The sequence below is a fragment of the Aquila chrysaetos genome, chromosome 13, assembly GCF_900496995.4.
Source record: "Aquila chrysaetos chrysaetos chromosome 13, bAquChr1.4, whole genome shotgun sequence".
NCBI lineage: Eukaryota > Metazoa > Chordata > Aves > Accipitriformes > Accipitridae > Aquila > Aquila chrysaetos.
The window spans coordinates 26699510-26726512 of NC_044016.1; the positions used below are offsets into that span (position 1 = coordinate 26699510).

General features: G+C 47.6%; 1 long non-coding RNA gene across 2 annotated transcripts; it reads left to right on the plus strand.

The window, feature by feature from the left end:
- Positions 1-7283: 7283 nt before the first annotated feature.
- LOC115350447 lies at positions 7284-26098 on the plus strand. 2 transcript variants are annotated; one of them, XR_003926441.1, is made up of 5 exons: positions 7284-7481; positions 10662-10822; positions 24249-24307; positions 24754-24816; positions 25818-26098. It is a non-coding gene; the product is annotated as an uncharacterized LOC115350447 (long non-coding RNA). The 2 variants fall into 2 exon arrangements; XR_003926442.1 differs by lacking the exons at positions 7284-7481; positions 10662-10822 and adding an exon at positions 20680-21714.
- Positions 26099-27003: the final 905 nt, after the last annotated feature.

Below are 27003 nucleotides of genomic sequence, written 5' to 3' on the forward strand. Positions count from 1 at the left end.
AGCCTCCATCCTGCTGGCAGTGAGTCAGGAGATGACTACCATGGACCCCTTCAGTGCAACACCACCATCAAAGTCATCAAAACCCAGAGGGAAGCCAAGAATTCCTGAGGCTGGATTGCATCCCAGAGTGTCCAGTAAGCAAAGATGTACATTACATGTATGCCTAAAATGGGAACACGAGCTGGTGCTTGCTTCTACAGCTTCAAAGGCAGCAGCCAGCAAATTCGCTCTGGAGCCCAAATGCTAGTCCCAGCAGACAGCCCACCATACTGGCTGAGAACAAAGGTGAGTGGCAGGTCCCAGTCCACAGGTGCTGGAGCATCTGCAGAGCAGCAGCCAGATCGGGCTGTACACCAGAGGATATCTGCAAACAAAGTGGTTGGGTCCCACCACATCTGAAAGAGGACTAAAATGTGCAGCAGTCAGAAAACATCTCAGCAAATCAAGGGTTTTTTTCTGTAAGTAGAAGGATGTTTCTTAGTAGCAGTTTCTGCCCATGTCCGTCATTGGCTGCTTTGTGTGACATCCTTTTTCACTTTAAGCTGTCTGTACTGAACGCCAAAGGAAATGAAGCAGGATTATTTTACACCCAAGTTGTATACACTGTAAGAAAGGGAGCACCCTGCTGTGCCAACTAGTGGTTTCCATACAGTGGCAATGCATAGAAAACAGACACTGACTTTTCAAAGTAAAACCCTACAGGGAGTCACTGCTTTCTCTGAGGAAATATCATTTGCTGTGCACCAGCTCCATTTGTTCCAGGGACATTTCTAACCTGTTGCCTGGATTTTAATGCAATTCAGGTTGTCACATCACACCAAGCTATGAGCTGCCTTTAGTGGGTAGAGAACAACAGGCTCGAAGGATTGGGTTTTGTTGCTTATAAATATTGTTTATTGATGAAGATTAATGAAGGAGCAGTCGGCGTGGAGCAGTCAGGTAATGGAGGCACTGATGTCCCTTCCCTGCAGACTGCTGTCCTGGCATACCAGGGATGGGAGGACTGATTACCCCCTGCTCTTGGCTTCCACTGGGGTCTCAGCACTGAGCTCCAGCCAGAGAGGTGAAACTGAGCAGTTTCCATGTTGCCTGCATTCCCTGAATATTCATCCCTCCTGCTCAAAAAGGAATAGAATAAAAAAAAAGGAAAGAAGAAGAAAGCAAGCCTCACATTTTCTGTGGCATCTCAAGCTGAGGGGAAAGGCCGAGATAAATGGATACTTTCAAGGTCATTAGCTTGTAGAGCTCACAGTTTGTATCGCCCTGCCAGAGCTCGGCTTGGAGAGGTTATAAATGTTTTTCATCTGAAGCAGGGAGCTCATTGTCGGAGTTTGGATCCTCTGCTTGGCTGACAGTGAAAAATCCAAATTCTGGTGGAGCAGGGCCCCCCTCCCCGCCTGGGAGGTCTTTTGTCTATTCATCTAGCAGAAAACACAGGGAATTAGATGTGCAGTGGAAGATATTGCGATGCCTCGCCGCTACGGTTGCCACCACCAAAAACGCCACTGGGCAGCTGACCTTCCTGGCGGCCCACCAAAAGAGATGCAAGGTCAAGTGTTGTTTGCTCTCCAAGAAAATTACCTCAAAATTATGTCCAGTCTTCTCCAGCCTGACCAGTCGGCAGCCCCACCTGTGGAGCCCCTTTTCTCTGTGGAGAAAAGACAGGGGGAGGGACAGAGCCAGAAACCCAGGCTGTGGGGCAAGGCACCATCTCCCAACCCTGGCAGACTGCAGATTTTGAGGGCACACTAAGCCGAGACAGCGGCAGGCATTTTGCAGCTGCAGCAAGTGCAGCACTGCAGCAGCTGAGCCCACCTGCCGATGTGCAGGTGTCTTCTCCTCGCCCCTGCTCCCAGGCCTGCTGAAAGTCACCGCTTTTGGCCCTGTGTTTGTCCGAGTTAATAACCCCTGCACCTGGCTCTTTTCTGTGCTGCTCGAGGCCCCTGAGGGGTTTGGAGGTGCAGGGGCACAGCCACGGTGGCCGCGAAACCCAGCCTCTGTGAAGGGGGAACTGGTGTCACCCTGCCTGGCCGTCTGCATCTCTCCTGCCTTTTCCCATTGCTTTGCCACCCAGCAGCGACGCTGGGTGCGGGGAGGCTGTGGGCAAGGGCAGACATCCTTCAATCTCATCACCTTGCCTTGAAGGCTGCTGTATGACGCTGTGTAAGACCAGAGTTCTTCCTTCAAAATTGGGTCTTCTCCATTCACCCAGGCGCAGGCTGGGTTTGCTTGGTGGACCGACGCTGCTCCCGGCATCTCAGGCCCCACGGGTTCCGGGGGACTCACTCAGAAATGGTGCAGATAAATTGTCGTTTGGGGTCAATGCCACAGACTGAAATGAATAGAAAATTCCAGCTATTTGGTGCTCAGTCAGGCCAGATGTTTTATAGCCTCTGGTGGAATATCAGTAGATGTATTTCACAGCAGTAAAGGTCAAAGATGGACTCTAAAATAAGTGGAGCCAGCATTTTTGATGGCTCTCAGATTAGAGGAATATTTACTGGCAGATAATATCTGCAGAACAAAAACTTCTCGCTTAGGAAGAGAAGAAGAGTTTTAGCAGTGGCCAGGACCTCTGGGAGCCCTCAGGTCTCCCAGACTTTGGTCTGGCACAGAGGGTCTACAGGGATTTTGCTTTCTTCTTCCAGGGCATGAAAGGCACCCTGATAAAATGCGGCCAAGCCCCTCTGCCTCTCGACTGCGCACTGCTGAAGGGATTGCCTTGCTGGCTAACCACAGGGATTTCTGTTCATCATTTCCAGGTCATGACACTGAAGCACAGGGAACTTGGGAGCTACAACCTCTGGGATCTCCATCGACTCCCCTTACCCCACCAAGCCTGTGGGTCTGGCTCACCTGCTGCCTGCCCTTTCTCCCCACCGCCTCCAGAAGCCAAGTCCCAAGAGCCTCCAAAAAGCTGCTGCTCTGTAGGGATGCCTCAGCAGAGAGCAACTAACATTTAGTCCCACTTACAGCAGGCTCTGCAGGACAGCTGGACTGATCTGAGATTTAACTGCCAGGTACAGGTCCATTTTGCTACTGAATTTATCCCCAAGATAATCTTCTGTGGAAGTTTTAGTTTATATAAAGATCCATCCCCAAGCATATATAAACTAGAGGCTGCAATAGTACAATTTGAAAGTGGACAGGGCATGAATTAGCAGTGCTCTTCCAGAGATATTTCTGAAATGGCACACAGAAATACTGAGAGCAGATGTTATATTGCTTTTAGAGGACAAAAATGGGTCAGACCTTATAGCAGAGTTTCTAACCACCACGTAGTCTCTGCTGTCCTATATTTCTCAGGATGAGAGTGGGGAACACTAACTCTCCTGCTCCAGGTGTCCCAAACCCCTGGAACAGTTTCTCTCCTAAAACGCTACTGAGGCGGTGCTGGTGTGCGCGAGAGGAAGGTCTGCCTTTCTGTCTATTGTCTTCAGAAAAATAAGCTGTCTCCATATCTGAATCAGGCAAAAGTAGAACGATCAGCCCAGATGTCACCATCCTAAGAATGAGAGTCTGGGGAGCGTGGGACAAAGCCCAAGCGGCTGCGAGGGCTCTGGATGTGGTGTTACACCATGGCCAGGGGCTGGAGGGGAGGAGGAAGACCCACGAGACCTGTTTGACACCAGGCATGTAGCACAGACCTGGCAGCCAGGGCAGAAGCCGTGCTGGGGCTGGAAACCAGGGACCGAGTGGCAGGTTGTGCCTGTAGCCTGGGCAGGGCTGACCTTGGCTGAGGTGGAACGGATGGATAGCCACGAGGCACCGGCAGGACGTCCCCCACAAACAGACCAGCCTGAAACATGAGGCCGCCGGACGGGAGCCAGATCGTTTGCCATCGCCTTGTCAGTGTCCTGGGATGACCTGGACACTGAACCAGTTTAGGCTGACCCAATGCCTGGAGAGCCTGTAGCTCCTCAGACAAACAGCTTACCTCCACCTTAACCCGTTTGGTTTGACTAGCAGAAAACTACAATACTGCGGGATTTTTAAAGAGGTTTGATCTTTTTTCAAGTAGTAATTGCCCGTTATGGAGGGTCTTCCTGAAGAATTGCCTTCAAGTCATCTGATGCTTGTTAGAAAGCGAGGTTTCCCTGGGTAGCACTGGTTAAAAGACATACTCAGGTTCTTTGCATATTGCCAAGGTCTGTATCGCTCTGTGCTGACTGCAGGCAGTAACAAGTCAGCCTGTGGCTGTAGTAGCAGGAGAGTTATAGGAAAGGGAAAAAGCACGCAGGGGCAGCATATCTGTGATTCCTGCTAGCAGACCACCAGGACAGCAGAAAGCAGGTAGCGACAGTTCAGCTCCGCTGAAGACATCAGCAAAAGCCCCCCTGCCTACCCATGCAGCCCAGGCTTTGGCTCCAGCGTCCCCTGTGACAAAAGCAACTGGGACAGGAGGGCTGTGCTCCACAGGCACGGCAGAAATCCCAGACAGGGTCTAAGAGAGAGGCCACCCCTCTCCCTGAGTGCCTGCGATGCCAGGGCAGGGCTGCAGGAATGGCCGGACCTGGCGGGGCTCCCCCCGGCGCTGGGGGTCACAGCCCGATGGCTCCCGGCTGCGTTGTATGCTAACGAGGGTGAGTCTCGGGGACAAGCATCTCCAGAGCAACGAGGGAGACAATGGCAGGAACGCCCGCCGGCCCTGACCAAGTAGGCCATAAGTCAAAACAGGCTATCACACCCAAAATCTTGTCAGGGGATTTGCTAGCGCCAGTGGAAACCTTACCGGGTTTCATGCTTTAAATAAACCATCCTAAAATATCCTAGCAAGGTACCCAGTCAGAAAAATGCCGAAAACCGGCCAAAAGATTACCAAGGCAGTCAGCAATGCAAAATAATTCAGCCATTCAAAACCATTCGTTTTTCATGTCAGTCCTTGATTAATAGGCACTTAAATTAAGTTTTGTTTGTTTGTTTGTTCTTCTGGGATTAGCTGTTTCGCTTTGAAAGAACACAAGCCCCTCAAAAGATAAATGAAGGCGACAAGCAGCAAATGTCCACCTGCCCTCTGCTTTTTTTGAAAGGCTTCGATGACTTCTGACTCTCCTTCTGGGCTTCCACCTGCCCAAGATGTGCAACAGGAGCTTTGCGGGTGTGCAAGGTGGCAACAGGATCACTGCTGTGCTGGACCGCGGCGAGAGCATCAGCGTAGCCAGGCTTTGGTGACTGATAATGAAGCAGGCAGGAGGTTTTGGGTCTTCCCCTTTTCCTAGAACACCATCCCAGGGAGGTGATGCCAGGCGCTGAGGGCTCTGGTGGAACAAAGGTTGGATGCGCTGCCCACCTCGGTGAGAGGAACAGAAATTAAACTTCATGAACTTGAACAAAAGACTAATCTCTGGGAGGGGAGAGTGGAGAGAAAGAGAGAGGAACCACAGACAATTAGTACTCTACAGGCTCTGACAGAGTCATTAATGAGGGATAATATCCAATTAAGGAGGAGGACGGGAAATCTGGGGAATGCCTGTATATATTCCAGTAAATTGCTCATGGCTCCTCCCTATTCCCCTCCCCAACTTTGATGGTCGTCTAAACAGGAAAGAAACGTTCAAGTGAAATATAGTTGATGGAAATATTTGGAGCCCACAGGTAGGTGGCTTGCTGCCCAGATGTCCTGGGAGCGCATCCCCGCTCACATGCCTCATCAGAGATGCACGCATTGAAGGGTGCACGAGAGGGAGCCTAAAAGGTTCTGGCAATGATTTAACTCAATTAAAGTCTGTGGGAGGGTTCAGCTTCACATCATGAAGCAAATACAGGATGAGTAACTGATATAAAACTGAAAGGCACTTTACTTGGTGTCTTTTGTCTTTAGGATGGCAGGAGGTGGATGATATTCCTGCGCTGACAGGGTAAGGCTGGAGCTGGGCAGATTCTTGTAAAGCATTACGGGTTTTTGTTGTCAAAAAGGTCATCAGCAGCTTGGAAATGCAGATTTCCTTCCAGCAGGAAGTCTTTTTTTTAAAAAAAACTTTCTACTCATCTCAGCATTTCTTTAAATGGAACTGTTAGTCCTGTTGATGTGACCTAAATCAGCAATGTCCTGCATAAGAAAGAGAAATAACTCACAGTCCCCAGTGCCTCAGAAACACTTGTCTGGATTGACAGAGTGAGAGTCTGTTTCCAGAGTCTCCTATAAAAATAGCTGGTAGCAGTTTTCAGAAGTCTGAATTGTCTGGGTTTGGGTTTTTTTTGGGGTTTTGGGGGGTATGGTTTTTTTGGATAATTTCATTTTTAAGGCAAAACCCCCAAAACATTAATTATGTCAGCAGTGTTGTTTTTAATTTAGCACCTCCCTTAAAGTGATTCCCAAGGTACTTTTGGGAGTAAAGCTTAATTTGTATAAGTCTTTGCACGCGCTGTATAGGGGGAGAGCTGGAAGAACTCCTAAGACTTTTCCAGACCTTCGGAGCTTCTTTGAAAACCAGTAAGTCCATTTTCCCCTCAAGCTTTATGACTAAATTCTCTCCCCAGCATTGCTGAACAGAGACCTTTTCATGTCTGCATTTACAGATGGGCTCTAAACAGCATAATCACCAAGTTCTCAACACTCTGAAGAATGGGACTTCATTTGCTCTCGCCATCGCTCCTTTTCTCCATAAATACATATATATACTTAATACCTCTCAGCTCCAGTGTACACAACCAGTGGTTATTGCATCAGTGAACGTTACAAATCCCATTTTTCCCAGGGCAGGGCCCTTAGCGTGCACAAAGGCACAATGCAGGAAAGATTAATATCAGCTTCTGCTTTGCCATTCCAAGCCCCTGCTAACTGTAAATAATATTTTAGCAAAGATCTTGATGCATCATGATCTATTGTGTTGCAGTGATGATGCTGCTTGTTATGTCTTTAGCAGTGATTTATCATCCTCTGCAATGACACAAATCACGGATGGCTCATGACACTCCAGGATGTATGATCTCTTAGTGGTGGCAGTGATGAATTCTGCGCTTAGATCATAACATTTTGAAACCTGGGATGTGGAGCTGATCCTTTGCTTTTTACTTCTAAAAGGTACCTAAAGCAATAAAATCCTCTCTTTGTTAACAATACGTCAAGTAGCACATATCCCCCTTTCACGACAGCTCAATATGGTTAATTTTGACTAAGCCTCGAAGGGTTATCAGGCAACTCCAGATTACTCATTCCTTTTGCTTTTCCCCTACTACCTCCTAACCTTTAATGTCCTCCTCCTGCATTCTGGTCCCAGGGACATATTTTGAAATTCTGCTGCATGTATAATGAGTATAAAATGTTCCTCTAGGAGCTGGAGAAAGCTCAGATGTTTGGGTACAGTAGGCCCATTCCGACACAACAAGCCTACGCTCAAGCTGTGATCCCAACAGAGAAGAAAGCGTTTCAGGTCTGAGCTGCTCTCATCCAGTGAGCTACTGCCGTATCAGCTCCGCTCCGAGGAAGTGGAAGTACTTGCTTTTATTTATTTTTATCCTGTGGCATCGAAACGCCCCAGGTAAGAGAGGACAGAATGGGGGGGGAGGTGGGGAGGGGTGTTGAAGGTTCTCACTCTTCACTGCTGGGTCCCTGCTGCTGAGACAATGCGCATTTCTTTCAGGCAACACATAAATTATTGTGAGAATGCAGGTTTTCTGGTTTTAGCGTTGACAAACTAGACATGAATGTCAAAGGCAAAAAAAAAAAAAAAAAGACGATGACGAAAAAGAGAAAAAAAGAAAATCCCCAACAAATCACAGGGAGCCAAATGCTGCCCTTGGTGACGAGCACCTGAGGAGCTGCTCTGGCTCTAGTTGGGGGAACCTTCAGGCTGCCTTCGCCTTGGGTACGGCTGGAAACCTGGGGCTGAGGGCTCACTCCAGCAGCCAACGCTCCCCTGGGCTCAGGCTGAAGAGAAGGGGCCCCTCCTGGCCTCGGCCCCCGTTGCTCTGCCTCTTCCCAGAAGCGATGGGGAAATCAGCCACCCCTTCCTCACCGCCCCCACGCCGCGGAGGACTTGGTCAGGAGCTGGCCAGCCACAACGCACGGCCGGTGGCCGAAGGCGAGGGTCCCCCGCTGCCGCTGCCTCCCCGGCGGCCGGGGCGATAAGGCAGCGACGGTGCCTTGCGGCCGGAGAGGTGCTGGAGCCCTGAGCCAGCCGCTCTCCGTGGGGACGACGGCTGCCCAGCGGGGCTCCGTGCGCTCCCGGCGCCCGGGTCCCCTGGGGAGGAGCCGGAGCGGGGGAGGGCCGGCGAGGGCGTCCTCTTCCAGGGCCGCGGGAAAGCCAGGCGGGGTGGCTGCGGTGCCCCCAGCCCCTCGGCCTCGGCCTCAAAGCCTGGAGGCTCCGAGGTGGCTCGTCACCACTGGATGGAGCAAAAGAGGTGGGCGAAGAGAGCCGAGGAAGCCTCCCGGGATGCTGGGCTGGCTGCCTGCCTGCCCTGGCCCCGGCCCCAGCTCGGCTTCCAGGGAAGCCGTTAATAACGCGGAGCCTGCTTCCCCCTCTGCTAGCGGGGACGGGGCCCCTCGGGGTGCCCCCCTGCCGCTTGCCGCCCAGCCTGCTGGCCCGCCAGCCCCCCTCTGCCGCAGCTGCTGCCGGCGGGCGCCAGCTCTCCAGGTGCTCCGTCGGCCGGAGACGCCCCGACGGGCCGAGAAGTCCTCGGCCCGGGGACCTGCGCCGGCACCCGGCACGCTCGCTCTGCCGACCAGCCGCCCGTCGCAGGGAGGGCTGGGGATCGCGGCCAGGGTCTGTGCCACCCGCCCTTGCAACCTCTTCCCGGCCCAGGAGGCGGCCGGCGTGTTCCCCGGCCCCCGGGGCCGCCGCCCGGGGCCCGCGGCGCGGCCGCTCACCACGACCCCCGTGCAGTGATGGAGGCAGCTGGAGGAGCACGAGTGACCGCGCCGTGACAGCCGCCGTTTGGCCGCGCGGCCTCACCACCCCCAGAAAGGAGATCTCCTGTCATTTCGGCGTAGTGCCGGAGCCCGGGCAGGCGGCTCCCGCTGCCCGAAGTGGGAAACGGGGAGGGTGTTGCGGGCAGCGGCGGCACCCGGGGGCGGCAAGGGTGAGGGAGCGGGACGTAGGCACACCACCCCAAAGCCATGTCTGCTCAGGTCCGCCCGGAGGATTTCAGCGCTTGCCTCCAGCCCACCGCTGCCGGACGCAACCAACCTGGTTTCTTCGAAGCTGTAACACGGTCGGACTGGGCGGCGTTTTGCCGATACACCGTATTGTTATCAAATCTCAGAGCGCTGACGTTTTTTCCGACTCCTGCCATCAAAGAACAGAAGTCCTAAGCCAGTCAATTAATGCAAGAACCCATTTCACATGAGAAAAGGGCCCTATTTAAGGAAGGAGCTTTTTTTTCTAAAACTTAGCAAAACAAGAACCGTAATTATCAGCCCGAGACAGCCAAGCATCATGGAAAATTTTACCTCAAGTGGTGAATGTTCAGCCAAGTTAGGATATAACAAAGCAAGATTTTAGAATAGAAAATCTTGGGCAATCCTGCTTATAGTCTTCAGTGCTCATTAGTGCCTGTGTTTTCTGCAATACTCTAATTCGTTCGATATCACGATATGATATTGCTGCAGTAGGCAATGTTGTCCCCTAAGAAGAGAGTTATATTTAGCAAGAAACAAATGTATTATAACATAGGCTGCATACTCTGGAGTGGTCAGCTATAAAAACACATAGCAGCCCTTCAAACTGAAGCCTTCCTTATTACTAGTCTTAAATGTCCAGGTCCAGAAAGGGAAACGTCTCCCGGTGGCTTGCAAAGGTGCGAGAAACCATTTGAGATACACCTTCTCATGGTGTCACATTTCTTCACTTCCCAGTGCATAAATGTGGTTGTCACTGAAATTCTTAACAGTGGGGATTTTACACATACAATGAATTTATCACATATAGTGCTCTGTAAATATAAATATGTATTTGAAACTTAAAGAAGTGCACCAAGAGCAACCTTATATCTTTTAGTATGTAACACTTTACAATATGCTTCTATTTTATATTCTTTCTTTACAATAAACGTATTTCCATACCTCATATTTCACCAAGTATTTTCAACTTAACCTGTTGAAAATGTTGTAAGAAGGACTGTGCAACTAATTAGGTTGTTGAATGTGTATATTGAAAGTATGAATAATTGGATTTGATAGAGAATTAAAAAGAGTTAGACTGACCAAAACCAGACAAGAATTAAAAAGGAAATCTAAAAGTCATTTGATTCAGGTGAAGAAGATGAAACATCTTCCTCAGCCAAAACAATTACAACAAAATAATTACAATAAAAAATATTAATGAAAGCCAAGGGATGTAAAAGCTGGGATGACAGAACAGGAGAGAAGTGCTCCTGGGAGCCAGTATCGCAGCAGCCAGAGCAGTTTTGTTAACGTGGAGGGCTCAGGTTTGATATTCAACATTCTCCTGTGCCCAGAAGAGATGTGAAGATGCACCACAGCCCTGTTCAGACAACACCCTGGACACAGGGCTACAGGTTTAATTGAAGCCGAGTGTCCTTGTCTTCAGCGACTGCTCTAACCACTGTGCTACTGAATAGAAGGGGATCCCTTGTCCTTGATTTTATAGGAAGCCTTCCCCTTTTTAACAGGTGCCTGAATCTTTTGACTATGCTGAAACAGCTAGCAATGGAAATTATGGGACTGGTTTGTCTACCATGTTCTGATGTATTTCTTTCAGCTGAAAGTCTCTGGCAAAATTGACTTGAATTTGCAAATACGTTTGAGCTGCCCTGAAATATCATTTATGGAAGCACCTGGTATTTTCCAAAATATGATATGATGATGATGATGATGATGATGATGATGATGAAAGTAATGATAACAGCTGTTATTGTTCAGGTAACTCTACCAGTATTTTCTTATTTCTTCTTTTATATGACTTTTTTACCGCTTCCTATTTCTTTACCTACCTGCAGCATATTATTTTACGTATATTTTCCTATTTATTTTGCTTCATCCTTTCCACTGCCATACATGATGGTGCCCTCATGGCTTCTTTATATATCCTCAGGTGCACAGTCCCACGACTTCTTTTTATATTGTCTGGGCCAAATCCTTCATGGTATTACTCCAGTTTCCCTCAGGTGTGATGCCAATGAAATCGAGCTACATCAACACAGAGTTGTGCAACTGTGCAAAAAGCAGAGCCGTTACCTGTTTAATGCCTTGATGTATTTTTTTTTGTTTTGTAATGTCTTTCTCGGCACATGTCTTCATTTACAGTTTCCTTTTTTATTTCTCCGCACCTTGTTTTACAAACCTGGCTTCTTTACATTCGGTAGCCATCATCGTGATCTATCTGATCTAGACAGCTGTGCCGAGACAGGGGATTTTGAAATATTACTGTAAAAAACTGGAAGCTTTTTGCTACACTTGTATTCATTTTAGTGGTTATCACTGTAACAGTTAACAAAAGACACAAAGACATCCATACCCAAAACACAGCATATGAAGATTTAATTTTTTTTTTTTTAAATGGCACATACATTTAAATAGCTCCTACTTTTCCCATTTGGCAAGGCCATTGTTGTGGCTAATGTATGTATTTCTGAAAACAATGATACATTTCCAATAGTATCTTCCACGATTTTTTTTCAATGAGCAATAAAGGAGGTTGAGGTGGGATGTGTTTTATCCCACCACATTATATCATTCCTCTTTTTCCTCTTTGTTGGATGGCAATCAGGAACCCTCATGCCAAGCTTGGGAAGCAACAGCATCTGGCTCCTTGGCAGATTCTGCAGGCGGTCTTGTTGCCAGCCTTTAAGCTGTGTCTGGGTCTGCTGCATGGTTTGGCTGCAGATGGGCTCTCTGGGTTGCCTTGTGCTTATGGGTGCCAGTTTTGGCTTACCTTTGATTCTGAGGACTTTACTCATTTTTATTCATTTGTGAATAAGGACCCATCCAAATGCTTCATGAAACCAATATCAGAGTGTACCGATATTTAAAATGAAAAGGGAAGGAGGCTGTTTGCCTTCCCCCTCCCCTCCCCAGGATGAAACATTATAATAGCATCTGCAAATGGATCTGGATCTATCAGTATTTCCATTATAAATCAGAGGCTTAGAGCTTAGCCATGAATATTCCTCCCAGAATAAAATGCAATGCTGCCGCTGATATCAAAACAGCACCGAAGGTTTTTTCAGACCACCTAGGCATTCCCATGCTCACTTTCCCTTCCTTCAAGGGGGATCATTTTGAAGTCTAACATTGAGCATATGTCCAAAAACATCTGCATGACAAAAAAATGCTTCTCGCTGATGTTTCTGGACGCTGAGGTTCAATACAGTTTGGGAGCCACTTACAAGAACAGTGCCTAGGCCTGGAAGAAAAGCTTCAAAATCAGAGACTTGGTGGACACGGAGGGAGCTGTGGCTGTGACCACAGCCTTCCTGCCTCTCCGACCCACAGAACCCTGAAGGCTGGGAGGGTGCAGCGGGAAAGCGCTGTACCCGTCTCCTGCTTCAGCACCTGCTTTCAGCTCCTACAGGTGTTGCTGGTCAGACCCAGTTCGGCCACCCTTCTGCCCGGATTTGGGCACCCAAAGACCCCCCTGGCAGGAGCTGCCTCTCCCAGAGAGGATGGGGGGAGAGCGGGGCGCGGGGAGGCTGTGCTCCCTAATCGGAGGTGTCAGGCTGTTGTCAGGGGGGAGCCAAGTGCCTCTGCCCAGCCAGCGTGTGCGGATACCGCCTAGCACAGATGGCGGGGGGGGCTGCCCAATTACCAAATTAAGCCTTCAAAACACGATGTGACTCCTAGCATTTTGGAAGGAACCTTTCTGGACCCCGGACGCCAGTGCCTGCACCTCTGCATGCCTGGCCGGCCCAGGAACGGCTGCTTTCAGTCATCTTGGGATGGGTGCCTTTGGAGCAGCTTCATTTTTGGGGAAGCAACCTTCCCGCTGAGCCAGGGGAGGTGCGAGAACCTGGCATCCGGGAGAAGTGGGTGGGATGGGGCTGGAAGGAGCAAGGGAGCGTGAGGAGCTTGTTGGCACCCTATCAGAGTGTGCATACGGTAATATAGGTAATGGTGCTTGGGGACCAGGGCACTTCCCCCGCCTACAATTGGGTCCTCTTGGTCATGCTGGATACTGGGCAACGCTGGGTCACAGCTGTCTGTGCTGATTCCCAACATGACCCTGTTTCCCTGCTGAGTGCTTCTAAGTGAGCAGAGCAGCCTCCGAGCAGCCAGCCAGGCACTGAGGACAATGCACAGCAAAACGTCTCCTAATTACAACAGGATCCACAGGCAGAAGTTCCAGTACCGATAATGACAAAAGAAAATTAAAGCAAAAAAAACAACAAGACTTTTTCAAAAGGGTATTTCTATTTTTCTCTTTGCTATACGAAATGTAAAATACCACCCCATGAAATTTTATCCCTATGTATATGCTGAAGGAGTCACATCAGTGACACACACTGTTACACGAAATCCAACTAAACTTAATGCAACATTCAAAGCAGCAGTGTTCTGGTGTCCCTCGCCTCCTTTTTTAAACCTGTCTTTTCTGTATTTAGGAAAAAGGTTTCTTTCCTTTCCATGTTTCCCTGCAGTCTATAGACAGTCTCTGCACATGAGTTATAACAATCTTTCTTGTGCAATATCTTCCAAGAGTCATCTTTTTGCAATCCTTTGTAACAATCTTTCTTACAATCTTATGTTCTTGCAGTCTTTCTTAAATGAATCAAGGCAGGATGTCAAATATGTTGGTCTAATGGCTGGCACATTTCTTTGCCACCCCTCCACCCCCCTTTTCTTGTTAGCAAGGTAGGGAAAAAAGTTAAATCACAACGAAATTGTTACAGATTCTCTTTTGCAGGTTATTTGGGGAGGGGAAGTGGCTGTGTAGTGCTTAGTTGCTGGCTGGGGTTAAACCACGACAAAGGTGAATCGCTTCCCCAGGACAACATTTAAAAGGAGTGATGCTCCCGTTTTGGTGAAAGACTTGAACACCCGTGCAGCTCCAAGTATGGGAGGAAGCTACATGCATTTGATGAAATTACTTGCCTTTTAAATTAAAGCGCTTAATAAGTTTCAAATGTCAGGTCTTATTTTTGCATGTAGGTCAGAACCTTGTCTAAAGTTCATTTCTTTTTTAGGTTGGTAAGAGCAGACATTACAGATCAAAATAATAACCAAATAACCAGTTAGGCTCCTTAATGTGAACCTCTCCCCTCTCCTGCATGAGTAGTAAGAGAATTCATCAGGAAATCACATACTAGCATTAAAAATACAAGCTAATATTATCTCCAAGAAAGACTCCAACATGACCAAAGACTGAGGGTCCAAATAACAGAGCAGGTTAAGTGCTGAAAAACAGGACTGGTGAATATTTGTTTAAATTTCATTTGAATTCTCATTCCATGCTGTGTCTTCTGGATATATCCTTAGGGAAGTGAAGGTTGACTATTGTTGGAGTGGTTGGCTGCTCTTCGTAATGTCCTTATTCACACAAACTCCATGAATGTTTATGTGTTCGTGGTGTATTTCCTTGTTTACTGTTCTCTTTGACAAGTTTCACCTACCCAGAAGGAAACAGAAGGGGTACTGTGTGGTTTAGGTGATCAGCTCAATACTATGAGGGGTGAATGGCAAATAGGAAACTGTCAATTCAAACAGCTCATAAATAAGGCACAAGATGAAAATCATGAGTCTAAACCATTGACAGCCAAAAGCAAAAATATACCAAAAACTTAACGAATATGCTCAATGCAGTTCCAGCTGGTCCATCAATCATTCACCAACAGAAGTGCTACAACTGCGGCAAATAATATTTAAATAAATAGTATTACTATTGCTAGCTCTGTTGTGCACGACTCCTGTCTCACAGAGGAGGGTTAGGCAGGGATCTCCTGCCCTGACTTTAGAGCAGGTCAGAGATGCTCCACAGAGATGCATACTGGCCCACTCTGTGTGTCCAAAGCTACCTCTTCCATCTCAGGTCATTGCTATATAAGAATAAAAGTACAGGATTCAGTTATTGCTGAGGGTGGTTTGCTGTGGATCTAGGCGCAATGGTTCAGAAAGGCATCTTTATTGCTGTCTCACTGTTCAGTTTCTAGTGGGCCAAGGAGCATAGTACAAAAGCTGTCATCCCACTTGGCTCTCATCACTCTCGTTTTTGGCACCAACAGCTGAGGCCAAGGACTGAATGAGCACAGGGGATGAATCCTGCTCTGAAAGCTTGCAGATCAGGACTGAGGCATGTTGGAAGATCAACGCGAGATGCCTGCACATCTCCTTCTTGCATGGTCCTGTTCTCTGGGTGAAGAAGGGAATTATGATCCCGTGGGGCTGAGGGTTCTTCTAACAATTTTGGCATTCTCACTAAAGGTTTGAGAAGGTGGTCAGGTTTAAAAGCTGTACTCCAGGAAGGGGCACTTCTGGAGAAGATTAGTCTTTGGGCTAAAAGCTGCCCCTTGACTTCTTGTCCACAGGTAATTTTTTTAAGGAAAATTTGGAGAAAGCCCATGTTAGATATTTCATTCATTCTTTAGTTTGATTTGCAAGCCCTGCTTTGCACTGCTTTGAACAGTCATCTGTAGAACATTTAAACAAACACCTTCTTACATTTTCAGTTGGGCCTATCTTTTCATTTCCCTTCCGTGGCATTTTACCTGCAAACTTAAGGCTCTTGCCATTTGCCAAGACACATCCTCAACTCCTCACTGGGCAACAACGCATGCACACATGAGCAGCAGCTGCTCCTTTATGTGCCTGGAACAAGCAAAACTTGGAAAGTCGGAAGAGCCATGTAGTGCAGCCCGATGTATGCAGAACCAGGGTATTTGCCGCACAGCAAGCCAGCTATGTACATGTTGGCCCCGCAAAATGGCAGAAACCCTACGTGCCTCCTATGTCTGCCCATTTTACTCTGCTTTGCAGCTAGGGCAAGGCAGCCCTGCATGCATCAAGTCTCTGCTGTGCCCCCTGTCCGTCCTGACTGAGGAATGGAGGTAGGGGACAAATCCTCTGCTCTGGCTCCAGTTCCTGAAGCAGAGGAACCATCAGCCAAGAGTGCAAGTAAAACAATTGAAGTAAATCTTCAGGTTTCAATAGTTTTTTTTAGATTTCCCTTTTCTACTGTGTAAGCTGTCTCTTGTTTTTATTTTCCACAGGTTTGGCAAACATTTTGCTTTTACAGCTCAAGCTTTGCCCAGTCACCGAGCTGCATATAGGCTTTGCTTAGCTTTTGACTTGCATGTTAAACAAGAATTAGGAAATAAAAGAGATATTATTAGGGATTGGACTTTCTGGTTTTGGAGTCAACAGGAGCTTTGCTGTCTGCTGCTGGCAGAGGAGGACAGAGAGCAGACTGCTTCCTTTTACCATTGTAACCAGTAAGTTTGGTCTTGAACCCCAAACCAGGTAAGTGCCGCCCATCTGACCTCTTCCACAGCTTTGCTTTCAGTCCCTGGCAAGAAAAACCCTTCCGTTACGTTCTGCAGCAGCAAGATAGGGTCCAGGATGTTTAAATCCTCAATACTTTCTGTATTTCCTGACAATACCCAATTCACTGGGCCAAGATTTGAATACACATCTTCCTCGCACCATTTCACAAAAGGCTTGGATCCCAAGAATAGGAGAAACCACTGCAATACAACAAGGACATATAAATATGAATGTCAAACTGCCCCATCAATGAAATGCTTTAAAATGCAGGGAGTGCCATGGTGCAGTGGGCCACAGAAACACAATGAAATGATAATGAGGACAAGCGGAGATGAAGACCACCCACCAGTAGTTTTATGACTGTGACTTGGAACGACAGTTCTCAGCGGGGCCATTGCGACTGGATGCCATTGTCATTTTTAGCACATGCTAAAGTAGCAATTGTGCACGGACATTTCAACTGTTGCCTCTGACAAACAGCAGCCAGACTATTTATGAACAACCCCCAACCCCATTCTTGTGCGTTTGGCTGCGTCTGTAGGTAGGAGAGAATGGAAGACTGCTACTTTGTTCTGACAGGTTTTCCCATAGTCACTGTCTGCTACTCCTCGCATACGCTTAATTTTCTGAAGAAGAGAAATTATTTACTCTGGCCCCTTCTTAGCCAGTTCTCCAGCATTGATCTTCTCTTACGCAAGCTTCTGCTTAAGCTGTAGTGGCCTTCATGCTCCATGGCGTTTACCCTCCTTTCCTAGAAAAAACCTCAACATTCAGAATTACGGTGTCAAAGTAAACTTTTCTAGGACTTGGTTGTAGCCTTAAGACACAACTTGGGTTTTGGAGCAATGAAGAAGAGGAGGAAAAGATGAGGCGCAAGTATGTTCCTGATATGTTGATTCACCCTGCCAGGGAGGTGCATGTGCTGGATCAGAGCATCTCCCAGGTGTCCTGGCTTAGGTTTCTGCCTCTCCATCCCCAAAAGCTGCCACTCACTTTCTTGGCAACTCTCACCAACACCTCACCTCTAGTACAGGGCACAGGGAGCACAAACAGGGTGTAGGAGAATTTTCTCCCACCCAAATTCCATGTCAGAAATAGTTTGGCTCAAGATCTAGGTAAGCAACAAGTCTTCAAAACAATAATCCAAATGCAGATCTTTTCTGTTTTGTAACTCTGCTAGAAAATTACCAAGTCACATTCAAAGAACACAGCCTTTTAGGTTTGCTCACTGTTTCATAAATATCTGTAGATTTCACAGCACCCTACCAGCTTCCCTTTAAGTCTTATTGTATGAAGAAACTAATCTGAAAAGCAGTTGGTAACTAATATATTCTTAATCTTTCACTCTTGAGATCCTGTCATAAAATGTGTAGCTGAGGGAGGCTGTTCACATTAATGTGCCACCATATCAGGTCATCACTCCCAAAGCTTTCATCATGGGATGTCACTGAAAGGTGCCACCTTCACAGCCAAGAAATGCCTAATTTATCCATTAAGCATTCCTTCAGTAGTCATTTAAAGTGAGCATGATTGTTTGGTTTTGGTTTTTTTTTTCGTTTTCTATGTTTCACCAAGAAGACAGCTATAGCATGGCTCAGAAAATAAGCACTCATGTTATTCTCAATGGCCTGTGCAGAAAAATATGTTTAGTTTGCATGCACATGGTGGTAGAGGAAGCTGACTCAGAGCGAGCTGTTGGTAGCAGGTGCTTCTGGATGGTCAGATTTCAGGGACTGCAGGAGCACTGAGAGGTCTCCAGCATGGAGCAGAGCATTGCATGTCTGGGTGCTGTTCTAGGTGTTGTATAACCCCTTTATAAAAAGATGGGGAGTTATATGCTTATCCCTGAAAAAAGGGGTGGCAAAAAAGGGAGCTTGAGAGGGAGAAGGAGGGGAAGAGGGATGCATGGCAAACAGAAATGCACAGCTGAAAGCAGAAGGAGACAGGCACAGCGCACCCAGCTTATTAACACTGCGGAGGTCATTGCTCATTCAGGCCTGGTTTTATCTTCCCAAAGCTTTGGGAGGAGATCTGAGACACCTCCCTGACACATACCTTAGGTAACCTATGTAGTCAATGGAGAGATAGACTGGAGAGCAGCAATTTAATAAGACAGTTCAATAAACCTCAGCTAAGAGCCTCTTCTGGAGCTATCTATCACTTTCTGTCCAACCTTGAAATGTGGGGTCCTACACTGTCACAACAGCACAGATATGGAGCAGGCAGCCAACTTCCCTGGCTCGGGAAGCTTCTTATCAAAATCTTCACGAGACTGACAATCACAAAATACATAGCGGGAAGCTGAGTGGAGCAGGAGCTCCTGGAGCAGCTCTCAGGCAGGTGGTGACCATGGCTCTGCAGGAGAGGTGTGCTCTGCCTCTGTGGCTCCCCTGTACAGCTCCTGTGCTGCGCCGATAGCTCAGGACTGGCAGCAGAACTCTTGAGCCAGAGGACTGTCTGCGTAATCCAGACTTCTGCTTCTGGAGATAGGAGAGCCAGAAAGGCCTGCACCACGAAGTTGTGCAGACCAGCTGCATGCCCAACCCAATCCCATCCCACTACAGAGCAGAGGGGGCCCTGGACAGCAGATGTCATCTCCTGCCCGAGCACCTCCTCATCGCAGCTTTCCAAGGCACAAGGTAGGGAGGGGATGTCCAGTGATTCCTTGCCGTGAACGAGATTCTGGTTTGTAGATCTGGGTGGGAAACTCAGCCTTTCTGTGCAACACAACTTTCCAGCTATAAAGCCACTGGATCTACAACGGCTGTAGAAGTGATTGAGAATAGCACAGGAAACTGGAATTTCCCCTCACTCTTGGTCCTTGAACTCACCACTCCTTGTACCATCCCACGACTTCTCTGAACTTTCAATCAATGAGTACTTTGGTTTGCAGTGGAAATGCGGGGCAGGTATATGGCAGTGGTCTTTCATACCTCATGGGATATTTGCTTTTGTGTAGAAACAAGAACAGTCACCTCACAGAAAGTTCAGCAGAATACGCTTGGCAATAGTATTGACGTTCTTTGCCAGGCATGAATCCTCAGACTGATGTTTCCAGATCTTAGAGCCTCCGCTTCCTTTTCTGCCTGGTTAGTTAAAAGCTTCTCTATGGTGCTAGCCTAAGTGGGATCTCAAAAACTCACAAACATGCATCAAGGACATACAGCAAGATCTCATAGTGTGGGCTGTCTGGTGTCCCCATTTGACAAGATTTCCCAGTCGAGGCACATGTTGGTGAACTGGCATGTGCAGCAGTGTGCAGGAAAATTTCTGGTAGAACTGAGAAAGGAACTCAGTGACTTTGACTTCTTCTCTGCCTAAACCCTCGCTCCTCCTTCCCCTTCATCCCTCCTTCTCCCTGAATCTCCGTTCTTCTTAATGCCTCAATGTATAGATTCAATAGGCCTTATCATATGAAAGAGAGAACACTCGTGGCTGGAAAACACTGTATGTTTAAATTCAGCATAGCTGTGAGAACAGGCAACAAGAAATGGGATTACAAACAGTCAAGCAAGTTCACACATGTTAGTTATGTCCAAAGAGAGTTGCTCTCCTTTGTTACAGTGTGCTCCACTCATCTGTGCAGCTGTGCATCTGGCCTTTTGTTTCTCTACCTATTCTCATAGGTGACTGTTGTAATGAGGAGTGACAGAGCTGAGGAGCTGATGAGCAGAAACCTCCTGGATGGGGTGAAGTGTGGGACTCGCATGAATAAGGCACTTGAAGCAAAGGAATCTGGAAAGATATTCAAACATATACGAATACATAATAAATATTATGAACAATACTATCATGTCAGCCCTGCTTTCCAGTAGACCTCTGTATGTATTCAGCCTCACATTGCACCCGCTAGTAAATCTCTCCTGTTTATTCTGTGTGCATCCAGATACCATGGCGGAGACGACACAGTAGCTCCGTTTGAGCACCTGATCACCAGTGTATACCTGGTCTCTCCTCTGGACTGTGCTGAGCTTCTCCGTGTATGGTACAGCTTGTTCTCCATATCAAGCACAGACCAAGCGACCTAGCGCAGTATTTTTCAAACTCTGCGGCTGATCTCTAAATGGTGGGTTTGATACCTTGTAGGGGAGATCGGAGCCTGGCTGCCAAGGAATGTTTATTTTTGTGTTCTTGCCTAATCATTGTCACAGATGATTCAGCAAGAGCAGAACCGCCACTCTGCCTGAAAAAAATTCTGCCAGGGCTTGCTCTTGTTCAATTTGGAGTGAAAATGAACAAAAAATATATAAAAAGCCATCCTTGTGCTCCCAGAGGGTACTTTTCTGCATTTTGAGGGAGGAATATTGAGCTAAAATTGGAGAAACTGCACAGGTAGAAACATTCTTAACATAATGAATGGCTTATGTAAACCAGGAATAATGTTGTCTGGGGTATATTTTGCTGTCTGCAAAAACCCAGAGACCTAACAGGTACCTGCAATTCCATGTCTTGATGTTCTTTAGCCAATTTTCCCCTGCCATGAGGAGGTCAACAGTCATGTACCTTCTGTGTTGGACACTGTCAAGCCTTGTTTACTGTCATTATAAGGTCCCAGGAGAAAGCTGGTGAGTTTTTGGCAGTTTGTGGCAGAGGAGAGAGCTACAGCTGCAGAGCAGTTGTTGTCATAACACCTATTCATCATTATCCCTCCCATCATGAATCACCTCCTGATAACCAACCCCTCTTTGTTTACATCCATCACATCTAGAAAACCTGTGCTCGCATCCAGGAATCACGTCTCTACCTGGGAAAACTCTGGCCGGTTTTGTGCCAGTATTTCTTCCCCAAACCCAGAAAATTCTCGAAGTCTCCCTGCTGAGAGAACAGGGACAGCTTTTCAAATGTTTTGTTCACTTCCACTTAAAATTCAACCAGAGTATCTAAATTAGGAATGCTGCTACATTCCAGCTCAGAAAGCTGCAGTGCTCTGTTACAAAGAGGGACTTCGTCTCCTCCTCGTCATCCAGAAGCCCGTCTTTCTGGATCGTCTGGTCCATTTGCCTAGGTGGAAAGCTTGGTAGGGGGCCCGTGTTGTACCCTTCCTTCTGTGTCTGGTACAGTGTGGAGCACCATGTCAGCGACGCACTAATACACAAGAATAATCAGCTCATCAAATCAGCTTCATTAGTTGGAGCTTGAGAGCACAGCTCCGCTGCCCAGCCCCGCAGACACGCAGCCTGCCTCACCGCTCCATCTGCTGCAGCCGAGCAGGAGGGGTCTGCCCATTCGGCTGTTCACGCAGAAGTGCAAAAGCCCGGGACACGGGGGTACTTCGAGCATGTGCCATGTTCCTGCCTGACACATGTCACCAGGGGACTGCTGCTCCTCCCCTGTCTCTCGTACGTAAGACCAAATCCAACTCTGGAGTGCCAGCGATGAAGCCGCTAGAGCGAGGTTTTTGGCCACTAATCATTTCCCTGGTATTTGCGGGGAGGGGAGCGGGGTCTGGTCCAGAAATTCTGCCTTGCATCCCTATCGCGAGGTGGACTCCAGGAGGCCGACCCGCGCTGCTGGTAGGTGGCCCCGCAGCAGAGACCCTCGCTAGAAGAGGTGGCAGGGCAGAGGCTGCTGGAAGGTGGCTCGTCCCCACAGCAAGCTCAGGGCTCTGTGGTCCCTGTAGTTCGATAGCAGAAGAGCGGGACACCACAGGTCACGAGTTTCACAGATTTGTTCACTGCTTGGAATTTCTGAGTGAGAGTATTTATGGATAGCTCTGGAGTTATTTTTATGGGAATGGCTCTGTAACTAAGCTCTTCCGAAAAAAATCAGGCCACCACGTAGATGAAAAGGCAGGTGGAGAGGGCTTCGCTTGAGCGTGTCCAGCTTGGAAATGGATGGGCGTAAGCACCTAGCAGGTGCTTGCTATGAAAATCCCTAGGGCTGGTTATCTTCACAAATGCTCTTCTTCAAACAATGATGAATAATAAACACATGTATAAATCTCTCAGTCTTTGGTATTGCCAAGGGTCTGTGCAGAAGTATCTGTTGCTTACACTCAAGTTCTCTCTCTTTCTCTCTGTGTATTTTTAGCATGGATGGAGATATAGTCTCAGAAAATGTAATGACATGTGACATGCAGGATTCATATGTATCTAGGCAGTATGGGAATGTACCATGTAGGAGGAGATGTAACATACTGCTTGGCTTCTAATACCCATTACTTAAGCATAATAAGGCGCATTATGGAAGCCGATAAGGGGGCTCCCCATTGCGCCTAAGCATTAGAAGACATATGTTTATCCCGCACCCGTATTCTCCCTTTGCTTTATGTCATTACATTAAAGTTGATTCATGCAATATTGCCTGAAGATTTACATTGGCTTGTCAAAAATGCTCTAGGCGTTTGCCTTCAGAAGATGATCAGTTTTCACAAGAAAACAATGATCAACTTGATTCCACCTCTCCCATGCCATTAACAAACACCTGCTAATGAGTCCAATCGGATACCAATGCAATGCTATGGCAAATAATCAAATGTTCAGGAAAATTTCTCTGCTGATTTTAAGAGAGTCAAAAGGCGATGTTCTGTCCTGGAGTTACCTTTGTAACTCTAACAAGATGAGACAGTGAAGTTTTGCCTTGTAAGTGGTTCTAACGACATGTTTTCCAAAAAATAGCATGTTTAAGGAAGCATTTAATGTCCACAGTATCTCAGCCACTGGGAGGAAGTGTCTCAAACAGAAGGGATCAGCCTCTTCCCTCCCTTGTTTTCATGTTGCAACCTAGTTTTAACAGGAGCTGTAACCTGCAAGTGGATACAGAAAAGGGCTGGAAAAGGATCTTAATATCATAGTTCAAGCAAAAATGCGTATTTTCCTAACCAAGGTTTGGATTGCATTGTAAAGATAGACACTAGAACGGTTGACAGCTTTAACAAGAAAACTGTGACTGCAGTCCTAGTGCAAACCATACATCTTGTGAGATCAAGTGGAATGCTCTGTACAGATGCCAAAAAGAGCTGAATTTTTAAAGCCTGTTTTTTTATTAGTAGTTAATGGTGTATATTTAGCACTGAAAAGATCATTTGACAGCACATCAGTCTTGCCAGATATATGAGTAAAAGGAAACTCAAAAAACCACATTTGTGGGGGGTCTTTTTTGTCTGAAATTTTAGGAGGAACCAACCTACCGGATGCAAACTCTGCTGAACTAGATGGAAAGACTGCCATTGATTTCCACGGACTTTAGATCAACCATAAGGAGAGGAAGCAAAATGCATGCTAGGATGTTTCCTTGGTTATTTGCCTGTCCTTTTAAATGCTATATGTGACATTTTAAAGTTCAGGTGTTAAAAAAGGAATGATAGCTTCATGAAGGGTTTGTCAGTGAACTGCAGAGTTTAGAAGGCTGTTAAAAATATGAATATAAATGTCTCTGTGCATACACACTACAGGGACAGAATTTAATTTAGCTGGAGCTGGTGGTACCTGACACTTTCTGCTATGAGAGCCTGTTTTCAGTTTTCTATAACTTTGCCAAGTTTTAACCATTCAGTGTCTACCTCACACTGAATATTTTGCATCTCTTGATTCCACCAGCAAGGTGATAAAAAGCTACCCAGTATCGCGGAATGGAGAAGGCAATCAGGGGATCTGGCCACACAGGAGAGGGAGTAAGTGACAGCGAGAGAAGCATGCGGGTGGACAAAGGAGGGGACAAAGTGAAGTGGAAGGTAAATCAGATGGGGGCAGCCAGACATGAGAGAGAGTGATGGGGTGGGGTGAAGGGCTAGGCCAGCAGGAGAGGCAGCCTGGGAGAGAAACACAGGAAAGGGTGAGGAATAAAAGACCCCCAAAGCAATCTGAGCAGTAAATCCTTGAATCACGCATTCATCTTCTTTAGTTTTTGGGTTTTTTTTTTCTTTTTTCCCCAGGCTAAAGAAAATGATTTATGCAGCACCAAGCATAAGGGGGCCCCATTCTCCACTGGCTGGTAAGCACTGCTGTGAGGAACACAACGGCAGCAACAGCAAAGACAGGAGAAGATGCCTGTTGTCATTTCAAAAGCCCTGGGAATGACTCATTGGTCAGACTGCTCCCAAGAAGAAAACTTGCTTATCGCAATTGTTGGCTTTCTTTTCCTGTTGAGATTGCAGTTTTTATATTCATTTTCCAAGCACTAGGAAGAGGCTATGGGACCTCAGAAGAAGGCAGAAGAGCGGAGAGGGGAAAGGGAGGGCAAGGGTGGGGAGGGGACAGACAAAGACACACAGTGAGGAGGGAGACAAAGCACAGATGAGGAAAGAGAGCAAGTGAGGAGATGCAGAGAGGGGAGGAACCACCAGATGGGGGGCAAAAAGCCAGATAGTAAAATCTCTCAGCATTTGTTACTCTACCCCAATGTATGTGTATGTTCCCTGTGCCAACATTTCTTCCTAGAGGCCTCTTCATCTCCAGGGTACAGCGATGAGTGCAGCAGGAGCAGGAAGGACAGCTGGAAAGGTAGGTGGTTAGATGCTGATATGTCAAAAGATGTAATCCTGTACACCATGCCAGTAGAAATGCTTGAGGAAAGTCCTGATTCCCGTGTTCTCTCAATCTGTAGCTGCTAGGTTTAAAGCCTGATTTCCAGGCAAGCAGCAGACATTTCCTTGTCCAGTGACAATGGGACCAGAAGCCAGCCCCACCTGGGGCAACATGAAAGTTTCCCATGTTGAGGCCCACCGGCACATTGCATATCACATCTGTTTTGTGGTGCTGTTTACGTGAGGTCCCACTAACATGCACTCTCCTTCTCGAGCAGCCTGCGTCTGCATGTGTCCCTGATCCGCAGATTAACGATAAGATTAGGCTTGTGGTAGCTGCCTTGTTGCACTGCTGCCGGGAGACAGCATGTAGGCAAGGAGGTGTCCCTCATGCTCTAACGGCATGTACCCATCGCAGGCATTTGTGTAAGGGAGGTTATTTTGGACGTGCAAGGAATCACATGATGCCAGCATAAATGTTTCCGGGAGATGTTGCTCTTCCTGCATCTGTTCCGAAAGGGAAAAGGAAAGGGGAAAGGTAGAGGGAGGCTTCCAGCCAGCCCCATTAGCTTTTGCAAATGAATTCTCTAACAAACACAGCCTTCTCCTCGCTGCATGAATTTTGCACACAGGGTGCACCAAGTTCATGGGCATGCCCCTGTTCATAGCTGCCTGGCAAGGAATTAGGGCAAAAAAAGAGAAATACATAAAAATGCCACCCTGGACTTGTTGATAAACAGGTTACTTGGAGTCTTGGCTAATCATTGTCTCTGATGGATCTGTCACCCAACCTTAATGGCATTGTCTTTGTGCGTGGCCGCCATAGAAAAAAAATTGGTTTTCTTCTGTTTTTTCCTGTTCAGAAATTATTCACACACACTCCCTAAACATTTGATGGGTTTTAGAGTATGAGGCTTTTCCAATGGCTGCAGAAGCCCTTCTGCAGCTAATTTATCTGTGTGTATATTTATTTTCTAGCAATGACACCATTCCCCTGATGGATGCAATCATCTGTGGTGGTTAGGCTGCTTTGCGTGACAGGACCCTAAGTGATGACCAAGAGAAGAGGAGAAGATACAGATGTATGGGTGGAGTGGAGGAAGGAGGTCAGGCCGAGGGACTGCTGTGGTTTAAACACCCCCCAGCTGTGAAGAGGTCATGGCTTCTCCTGCTCGTCTCACTGTTCCTTTCACAGATAGTCTGGTGACTACAACCACCACCACCACAACCTTGCTAAGTAAATAAGGTCCATAACACCAGCAGAGGGAATCAGTAGTTTTTATTCACTAAAATATGTGTTGGTTTTTTTTTTTTTTAAAAGCTGTAGTCACACAGCTGTAGTCTGGACTCCCACGTTTCAGCTGTTCCCTCTGTCCACAGGCAGAAGTAATGCGTCACTTTCTGAATTGTTTCTTTAAAAAAAAAATTAAAAAAAATAAAAATCGGTTAATCAACAGCAGCAGTAACGCTGAGTGGAAGCGGTCGGCTCAGCTCCAGCCAGGAGAGACAGTGTCGCCCCTACGACTCGTAGCAGGTAATAGCTGCGAAGCTCAGCGTTGTTTTCGGCACGTACTGTCCTCCCTCGGCCCCGGAGGGAGGAGGCTGGCCCGCCCGACCAGCACCCAGCACCGCTGCAGCGCACCAGGCCACGGTTCACAGCGCCCAGGTCTGCCTGGGCACCGAATAGAGCCGATTCTGTTAAAATTTAAGAAACGCTCAAAACACAGCACGTTCGAGCAGTCTGCTGCGGGCCCCCAGAGCCGCAGCCCGGCCGCAGACTGGGCAGGAAAATGCTGCGTTCCCCAGCAAGACGCACAGGATTTCCTGCAGCAGGTCAAGAAAACATACCTTCCCATTGTCCCTGCCATGTCACGGGGAGTCCTTGTGCTCCGCCGGGGACAATGTCAATTCCTACCCTGGCAACCAAGGAAAACAAGGAAGGTTGTTTGGCATTTTACGCGAAGCTGCCGCCTGCCTCCCTCACCAGAAGGGCCTGGCACTGGGAGAGACGGCCTTCCTCATGGCCGCTAACGAAGGTCCCTCGCCGGCCGTTGGTTGGCCGCTGAGGTGGAAAATCTGTGGCAGCCCCAAGGGAAAAAAAGCTGTATTTAAGACAAACAAATGTTTAGGGGGGAGGCAGGGAAGAGCGGACACCAGCCAGCTC